Below are 10,078 nucleotides of genomic sequence, written 5' to 3' on the forward strand. Positions count from 1 at the left end.
ACATTGAGGCTCCTAGATGCTAAATGAGGTCATCCAGTTGATCAGTGGCAGAATAGGGCCTGGATTTAGGTGGGCCTTGGTTTCTTGGTCTGGTTCAATAGTGAGCTAGGTTCAGATCCTATTTTGCTTGTGAAATTAACACATCAGCCTCTCTAATCATTAATATCCACTTGAAATGGTAAAAAGAATACTGATATTGCCTAATTTATAGGGTTGTGTTGAGACTCAAAGTAGTTATAAAATTCTTTATAAATCCCATGGCACTATTATCTAATGCACAATCTTTGTCCCTACTTGCCACCTTATAACACATTCATTGTATGTTTATCTATTTCTTCAAAATTCTATCAAATATTCCTGCAACAATCTCTACATACATAGATAGATTATATCTAGGAAATAAGGATTCTTTGAACTATACCTAATCTTAAATCTTGTTTCTATTGCCTTTGATCTGCCTTGTCAATTGCAGAACACATTACATGATTTATGATGAGGCAATAGTTATACTTTGGCTTTCACCGGTGTCCCAATATCCCTTTTTGAGAAGCAATTTTCTTAGTACAGTAAGTAATCATTAATGTTACTCTTTAGTCTCTCTTTAGACAGTAGCTCAAATGGCATTTGAATTTTGTTAGCCATAATGTCATTACTATTCAATAATTTGTAAGGGAAATACAGTTTTTCCCCTTTTCATTTCAATTATTTCAGTTCTTAAATAACATAGTTGAATTAGGCAGAGAGTTCAAAGCAGCAAATATTTACTAAGCACTTCCTGAGGATCACTGAGCTAAGGAGGGATAATACAGATTAAACTTAAGCTGTCAAGCTTAAATGCTACTGAAAAAACTGCATGTATGGTAAACACTAGGTAATTTAAGAAATTTAAGTAAACTTCTAGGAGGAATCAAAGACTTTACAGACAAAAAGATACCTGACCTGAGCCTTAAAAGGAGCTAGCCAAGTGAGAGGGGAAATGTATTCCAAGGCTGGAGACCTAGCACATACAAAGCACAAAGACAACGAGAAGATTGGGGGATAGCAGTAGTCCAGTTTGCCTTGAACTTTAGAAATGTGCTACAAAGAGGATTAATGTGACAAGGCAGGTGTCATATATTATGGGTTTTTTTGTTACCTTTACGTGACTTGCCCATAGTCACACAGCTAGGAAGTATTAAGTATCTGAGACCAGATTTGAACTCAGGTCCTCCTGATTTCAGGCCTGGTGCTCTCTCCTCTGCACCACCTAGCTATTTTATAATTATAACTTTTTTTTTTTTTTTTTTTTGACAGTACATATATGCATGGGTGATTTTTTACATTATCCCTTGCACTCACTTCTGTTCCGATTTTTCCCTTCCTTCCCTCCACTCCTTCCCCTAGATGGCAGGCAGTCTTATACATGTTAAATGTTATAGTATATCCTAGATACAATATATGTGTGCAGAACCGAATTTCTTGTTGCACAGAAAGGATTGGATTCAGAAGGTAAAAATAACCTGGGAAGAAAAACACAAATGTGGTGCCGTATATTGTAAAGAGATTCAAATGAGTAGCCCATTATATGGGTCTGCTTTTAGAAGCCTTGAAGATCACAAATCTGGAAGGAATTTCAGAAGCCAATGCCCTCATTTTACAGATGAGGAAACTGAGACTAGGGAAATAAAACAACTAGCCTAAGGTGTTTCACAAAAAGCTTTTTTAACAGCAATCATATTGAAACTTCCATTTCTAACAGAATCACTTTAAAAATAGTTTGGTTTTAACTATAAAGTACTGTGGCATGTGTTAACTCTTATCATCCAAATTTGAACCAAGTTAATAGTTCACCTTAAAATTAAATTCTTGTAAAAGTTAAATTTCAAAAGTTTTTAATAAATATGTATACCACCCCCCCCCAAGGGCAGGGCAGGAGGGTGGGGGTGGGAATAATTTGCCTGAATTTACAATATATGAAGGCTATATGATTTTATCAAAACTGGGAACTCCATTGCAGATGCCTATTGATAGATATCTTACTAGATAAATCCTGGGGAGTTGCCTGAGGTGCAGATAAATTGATTTACCCATAAAAACTGGGACTTAAACCCAAGTCTAGCTGACTCCAAGTTCAGCATTATCACCACTACATTCTTCAACTTGTTCAGTGGCGTCAAATTCTTCATGAATCCATTTGAGGTTTTCTTGGCAAAGACATTGGAATGGCTTGTCCTAATGTTAGGATAATTCACAGAAAATGTAGCCTTTTCTATCATTATTGCCTTTCTCTGTTGAAGTGGCATTTGGTTTAAATCAGGATATATGCATGGATGTTAGATAGAATCAAGCTAGGTTACTAGAGAAGTAACCTTTAGTATGATTAAGTGATCTTAAATGATTTGGAATACATGGAAATGTCAGACTTTTACCAATTGTCAGTCATTTACCATTGTCAGTTGTTACTAATTGGGTAATAATTCATGGTTTTCATATGTGAATTCCTTGGAGAAAGTCTGAAAAACACATGCTTGTGGTTTCTGTCAGTCACAGTTCAATCAGCTGTCCATATTGATCACCCTGAAAAAAAAGGGGGGCCCAGGTTTTTCTTTTTCTTTTTCTTTTTTTTTTTTTTTTTTTTTGCTGAGGCAATGAGGGTTAAGTGACTTGCCCAAGTTCACATAGCTAGGAAGTGTTAAGTGACTGAGACCAGATTTGATCTCTGGTCCTCCTGACTTCAGGGCTGGTGCTCTATCCACTGTGCCATGTAGCTGCCCCCGAAGTTCTTATGAAGACTTGGATTTAAAAGGAAACTTAAAGAGGCCATCTAATCCAACCAGATCCCAAATCAGAATCACCACTTCTTAAATGCAACTAGGTGGCAACACACTGTGCTGAGAGAGAGCACCATCCCTTGAGTTAGGAAGGCTCAAATTCAAATCCATTGGCTGTGTGAACGAGGCAAGTCACTTAACCCCAATATGAGGCTGGTTTCTTTGTCCACCACACCATTTCTAGATTTCCAACCCCCTAACAAAGCCTTACAGTTGTGCTGCCTGGGGCCAGTAGCTGTACTAGAAATTATTAATGAGTTAACCTGTGCAGATTTGAGCTGAGACTAATGATATGCAGGACACTCTTCATTTCTGAATGAGAATAATGGCGTGCGTGCTGGGGTTTTCCACTCTCCCAATTTCCATTTAAGGGGATACATGTGTTCTCTGTATGGAAAGTCACAGGGAACACAAGGGAAGGGGGCATAGTCCTACTCTATTCTTTCTTGGCCAGAACACGTCTAAGATACTTCATTTAGTCCTGGCTATCATATTAGGAAGGGTAATGGTAAATTATTTGCTATAAACTCCAGAGAGCTTCAAGATCATGTCATAGGGAGATTATTTGCTATAAACTCCAGAGAGCTTCAAGATCATGTCATAGGGAGATTGGCTGAAGGAATGAGGGATGTTTAACCTGGAGAAAAAAAGACTGATAGGACTAATGGATAGAAGAGGCATTAGAAGTAGGAGTGATGGGTAGGATTAGTCATTTTTTTAATTACCACCTATGTACCACGCATTATGCTAAGTGCTGAGATACATAGACAAAGAAACAAATATTGAGGGTGATAAACATACACAAAACAAATATCTGGTAACTTTAGAGGAGAATGACCAACTGCTGGAAGGAGCAGGAAAAATCTATCCAAGAAAGTGACCCTTAAGCTTAGTCCTCAAGGTTTCTCCCTAATTAGGGAGAGCATTCTACACTTGAGAGAGCACCAGTGTAAAGACACAGATGAGAGTGTTTTGTCTAAGGAATGGTAAGTAGGGGGATGAACTAGAAAAGGTGGGGAAGAGGCAGAGGGAGAAAAGTAAAAGTATAAGGAAAGCAGAAAAGGTAGGATGGGCCAGGTTGTAAAGAAGAGCTTTACTTAGCAAAGGGCATAACATAATCCCAGAGCTAATGTTTATTGAGTAGGGGAGTAAGTGACTAATATACAGAAGAAAGTACCAACTTTGGGACTAGGATTCCCGGGTCAGAATACTAGCTTTTTCACATTACTTGACCTTGGGAAATCTCTGGGTCTTAGTTCTGTCAACTGTACAATTGAGTGGGTATTCTCCGAGGCTACTTTCAATGCAGGTTCTGTTTGTTTCACCTAGTTGTAGGATGTACCATGCTGCTAATCAAAATGGTTAAATAATTTTTCCAGCGTCATCCCATAGCTAGAAAATGTTAAAGCTAAGATTCTGAACCAGTCTCCAGACTCCATCTAGTGTTCTTTCTGCTTTATAACATATGCCCATCTCCCTTCTCCTCCCCATCTTTCTGCTCAAATGTAAGGAGTGAGTAACTATGAATGGCTGTGTGGCCCTCAGGAATAGTCCTGCTTCCTGCTCACATAATTCTACACTTGACAAAATAATTAAAAAAAAAAATTGTTCCAAGGCATTCCCAATAGACTTTGGATAGAACATGTCATCTGCACCCAGAAAAAAAAAAAAAAAACTCTGCAAATTGAATGCTATGTTCAAAATTTTTTTTTCCCACTCCCACAGTTTTTCGCTTTTGTTTTGCTTTTTCTCCAATATGATTCCTAAAGGAAAAATAAATTTAAAATAGTGTTTTAACTAGTGACATGTAAAAATAATTTTAAACATTCATTTTAAAAACTTTTTGAGTTCCAAATTTCTCTCCCATCCTTAGAACTCCCACTCTCATTGAGAAGGCAAGCAATTTGACATAGATTAAATGTGTATAATCATGAAAGGCATTTCCATAATAGTCATGTTTTGAAAGAAAACAGATCCAAAAAAACACTCAAGAAAAGTAAAGGTTATAAGTATGCTTCAATCTGTATTCAGACTCCCATCAGTTTTCCGAGTATGGATATCATTGTCCCTCATACATCCTTCAGAGTTGTCTTAGATTATTGCATTACAGAGAATAGTAACAGCTGATCATCCCACAACATTGCCCTTACTTTGTACTTTGTACATTGCCTTGTACTTTGTAACTTTACATTTTATATCAACCCACTCAAGTCTTTACAGGTTTTCCTGAGAGCATCCTACTCATCACAAAATGCTTTCCTATAACTTCTTGAAGATAGCTGACCAAACCTATATGCACATTTTATAGATGAGGAAACTGAGACTCAAATAGAAGTACCTTTTGGCTCTGAGACTAAAGCCTGTAGCTTCAGTCCCAGTGCTGGGATTGTGTACCATCTTATTGGCTAAGTCCTGTGAACATCAGCCTTAAGAACATCTTTCTGGGTCTCATTTTCTTCATATTCATCATGTAGTTTCCAAACTAGAGGCCAATAGGAGAAAAAACATTGAATTTGCTATCAGAAAACCTGTTTTCAAAAACTGCCGCTCATGTATTAACTGCATGTCCTTTATGCTACTATCTTGGCTCCTTGAACAAGTCACTTAACCTCTGGGAACCTTAGTTTCTTTTTCTGCAAGGTAAAGGAGCTGTAAAGTTTGAAATCTCTTTATTTTCTGATCCTAGACTATAAGGTCTCCATCAGCTCTAAAATCTTTGGGTTTATAGGAAAACTTTCAGCATAATTGGTCATATCAAAACAAAAATATCAATAGATGGCAGAAAAAGTCTTTGACAAAATACAACAGCAATTCCTTGTAAAAAAAAAAAAAAAAAAAAACAAAGCTTAGAAATCAATGAGGCTTTCTTAAAATGATATGTAGTGGGGGCAGCTAGGTGGTGCAGTGGATACAGCACCAGCCCTGAATTCAGGAGGACCCGAGTTAAAATCTGGTCTCAGACACTTAACACTTCCTAGCTGTGTGACCCTGGGCAAGTCACTTAACCCCAGCCTAAAAAAAAAAAAAAAATGTAGTATCTAAAACCAAGAGCAAGCATTATCTGGCAATAGCTTTAAAGTTGAAGCCTTCTCAGTGAGATCAAGGGTGAAGAAAGAATATCCATTATTACCACTATTACTCAATATTGTACCAGAAATGCTACCTATACTAAAAAGAGGAACAAAAAAAAAAATAGACAATGAAGAAATAAAACTATCCCTCTTTGCAGACAATATGATGATATACTTAGAAAACTAACCAAAAAAACTAGTTGAAACATGAAAATCGCATGATATAAAATCTGCATAAATCATTAGCATTTCTATTATCAACAAAACTATTTATAGAAACTATTAAAATATAAAATATACCTTCCTGTAATTTCCCCTACTGGTCTCAATTCTTTCTAAGCTTTGAGACAAAGCAAAGCAAAACAAATCTAACTGTCCCACATGAAAACCTTTCAAATACCGGAGCAGAGTAATAGTCTTCCTCTGGGCTAAGGATTCTTAACCTTTTTTGTGTAATGGACCCCTTGGGCAATCTGGTTAAAGCTGTGACCCTTTTAAAGAATAATGTTTTTAAATAATTGAAGGGAATGTGAAATTTCAATTTGAGGTTGGTGAAAATCTGGATGGAATTTTTCCCCATCCAGTGTCATGGAGTTCCTAAAATCTATCCAGGTCTGTATACTCCAGGTTAAAAATTACTACTTGAGTTTTCTTCTAGACTAACTTCTTGCATTTCTAATGAAGGGGATAGTTTCAGAAAAATGTAGGAAGATTTGTATGAACTAATACAAAATGAAGTGAGCAGAACCAGAAGAACAATTCTTATAACAACAATATAAAGATAATCAATTTTGAAAGACTTAGTAACTCTGATTGATACCATGATCAACCACAATTCTGAAGGACTCATGATGGAATGCACTATTTTACCCAACTTCAGAAAGAGAACTGATGGACTTAGATTAAGGCATATTTACTTCTTTTTTTTTGGACATAGCTAATGTTATTTCTGGGTCACATGACCAACACAGTATAGGACTAGTCAATTTTTCTGATGCCCAAGACCTCTTAAACCTCTCCAAAGCCAAAATTATTCACCAAAGATAAAGCAACTTCAAGTATTTCCATGGTCCAGAATACTGTGAATCCAAAAAGAGATAAAAAAAAAAAAAAGATCATAAACTCATATCTACCCTAAACTCACTCAGAACCTCCCTCCCTACCTAGTCCATTAGGCTATCAGCATAAAGGCTGCATTAGCTAACCCAAAGACCTGATATATGAGTTTTCAACAAAATCCTCACCTCCCTCCCTCTTTCTAGGGCCATGGAGTTTCTGCTCCAGGATGTGAAAGTTTTCCTCAGACATGTCAAACAGACAGTACTATGGTAGATCCAGGGACAGAAGCTTGCTGAAGCTGCAGTGGTCAGCCAGTGCTGTGGTGAGTGGCTTTCTTCACTACAAAATAATCTTTGCAGAATTGTGAAGGGGCTAAGGGAAAGGGGATTTATTCTGGGAATAGAAAAGTGGAATGAGGGGCAAGCTCTGTAAGGCAATGATAGGAACTATCTAGATAAAAGAGCCCAGAATGGAGACCTTGAGAGTTTAGATTGAAAGAAGAATACTGAGAATAGAGAGAGACTGGATAATAACAGGGATCATGAACCAGAAAATGAGAATATAGAGTGGGCAGAGAAGATGGATAATGAAGAGAATAAGAGAAAATTTCTCTGGAAAGGAACATCAAAAAAAATGAAATTTTAAAAATTAACGAACAAGGCTAGTTGAAAAAGAGAACAGAAAGGAGGAAATATATTTGACGAAGCAGGAGGAAAATTATATACCCAAATAAAAGCAGGAAAGAAAAAGGAATTAATAAAATCCCAGAGGAAAAGGAACAGTAAAGGAGAAGGTGAACAAGGAACGTAGCGCTAGAGAGACAATAGGAATAAAACCACTTTTTGTTTTTTGCATTTTCTATTTTATTTTTTCCAAATACATGAAAAAATAGTTTTTTGCATATTTTATTTTATTTTTTTTTCCTGAGGCAGTTGGGGTTAAGTGACCTTCCCAGGTTTTTGCATATTTTTTAAAAAAGATTTGGAGCTCCAAATTTTTCTCCCTCCCTCCAAGCAGTTCAATATAGATTATATATGTACATTCATGGTAATCTTATTTCCATATTAGTCATGTTGTAAAAGAAGAATAAAAAAATCTTTTTCATAAGGAAAAAACAAATTTTTAAAAAGTAAAAATAGTATGCTTTGATCTACACTCAGACCCCATAATTCTTTCTCTGGATGTGGAAGGCATTTTTCATCAGAATTCTTTTGGAATTGTCTTGGCTCACTATTGCTGAGAAAAGTTGTCCATTATCACAACAATGTTGCAATTACTATGTACAATTTTCTCCTGGTTCTGCTTACTTCTCAGCATCAGTTCATGTAAATCTTTCCAGACTTTTCTGAATCATTTCTTTTTTTTAAATTTTATTATTATAGCTTTTTATTTATCATCATTTCTTATAAAACAATAATATTCCATTACATTCACATACCACAACTTGTTCAGCCATTCTCCAATTGATGGGCATCCCATCAATTTCCAATTCTTTGTCACCACAAAAAAGAACTGCTATAAATATTTTTGTCAGGTAGGTCCTTTTCCCTTTTTGATAATCTTTTTGGGATATAGAACTAGTAATGGTATTATTGGATCAAAGGGTATGCACAGCTTTAAAATTCTTTGGGCATAGTTCCAAACTGCTCTCCAGAATAGTTGGATCAGTTCACAACTCTACCAACAATTCATTAGTGTTCCAGTTTTCCCTCATCCTTTCTAACATTTATCATTTTCTATCATAATAACCAATTTGATTGGTATGAGGTAGTACTTCAGTGTTATTTTAATTTGCATTTCTCTCTAATTAATAGTAATTTAGAGGTTTTTTTTTTTACATGACTAAAAATAACTTCAATTTCTTCATTTGAAAACTGGTGTTCATATCCCTTGTTCATTTATCAATTGGGGAATGGCTTGCATTCTTATAAATTTGACTCAGTTTTCAAATGGGCCACCTCTAAAACGATTATCTGAAAGTAACTGAAAAAACATTATATTACTTTTATATTAGAAAACCTGCATGGTGAATATGTCAAGAGATCTTCACTTATGGGAAAGACTGTACCTCTACCTATAGTATACAGATATCATTGTGTGATTTGGAGTCAGAATAGACATCTTTAGACTCTTACCCCCAATTCTTCTCCAAGGGAGATTTTAATTCCTGCCAGGAGAAGGAAGGAAGGAAGTTGAGGCCAAAGATCACTCTGCTCTTTTCAGAGGCTAGAACTATATCTGTTCCATTCAATATTATTAATCTTGAGAATATGATCAGGTTCAATCTAACTTTTTTTAAATTTAATTTTTGATCAGTTTCCTCAAATGGAAGGGAAGAAAGACCTCAAGCTTTATATCTAAGACCTGTCTCTTTCCAAACTAGTTCCAGAAGAAATACATAGAGGAAAAATAAAGAAATCCATTATCTGTATCAGGAGTCAGGCAGAAATTAGAGAAAGTATACACAGGAGAATATATAGCAGACAATATAGAGAGAAGGGTTTCTCCCACAATAGATAATTCAGTTCAACCAAGAAGCAATCCTTGATCTCTCCAAGGAGAAATTCCCCTGACTCTCCATTATTGCAAACTAGGGACAGGGACATGTTGGAAACTACTCATGACTTCCTAGACTTTTCTTTCAGCAACACGAAAGCAAAGCAAACTCTCTCTAGAAGCTAGAAGCCAGAAGCATCCAAAGAAAATTAAGGCAAGAAAACTGCCCGGCCCCTCACCAGGGCTTTCATCTATACCAATGAAGAAAGAATCCTATACAATGGTTTTAGAATTGGGGGCACAAATTGTAAAAGTCACATAGACCAAAAATGAAGAGCTATAAGAGGATACCCCTAACCCATCTCTTCATAAAGTAGGAAGTGCACAGGTTTTATACATTTTACATACTTTCAGACTTTTTCAATGAAACTATCAGCTGTGCTGATATTTTTTTCTTTTTTTAAAAAAAATTAAAACCCACTATTACAGGAGATGGATCTCTGGGAGAAGAAGATGAAAGATAATTGTGGCATCTATGGTGATATAAGAAACAAAAGTTAGTAATAAAAACCTGTTTTTAAGGAATTGAATAAAAAAATTGAAAGAAAATGAATGCACATTAATTTTTTAGTTTCCAATTTT

Source organism: Sminthopsis crassicaudata, chromosome 2, assembly GCF_048593235.1.
Source record: "Sminthopsis crassicaudata isolate SCR6 chromosome 2, ASM4859323v1, whole genome shotgun sequence".
NCBI classification, from domain to species: Eukaryota; Metazoa; Chordata; class Mammalia; order Dasyuromorphia; family Dasyuridae; genus Sminthopsis; species Sminthopsis crassicaudata.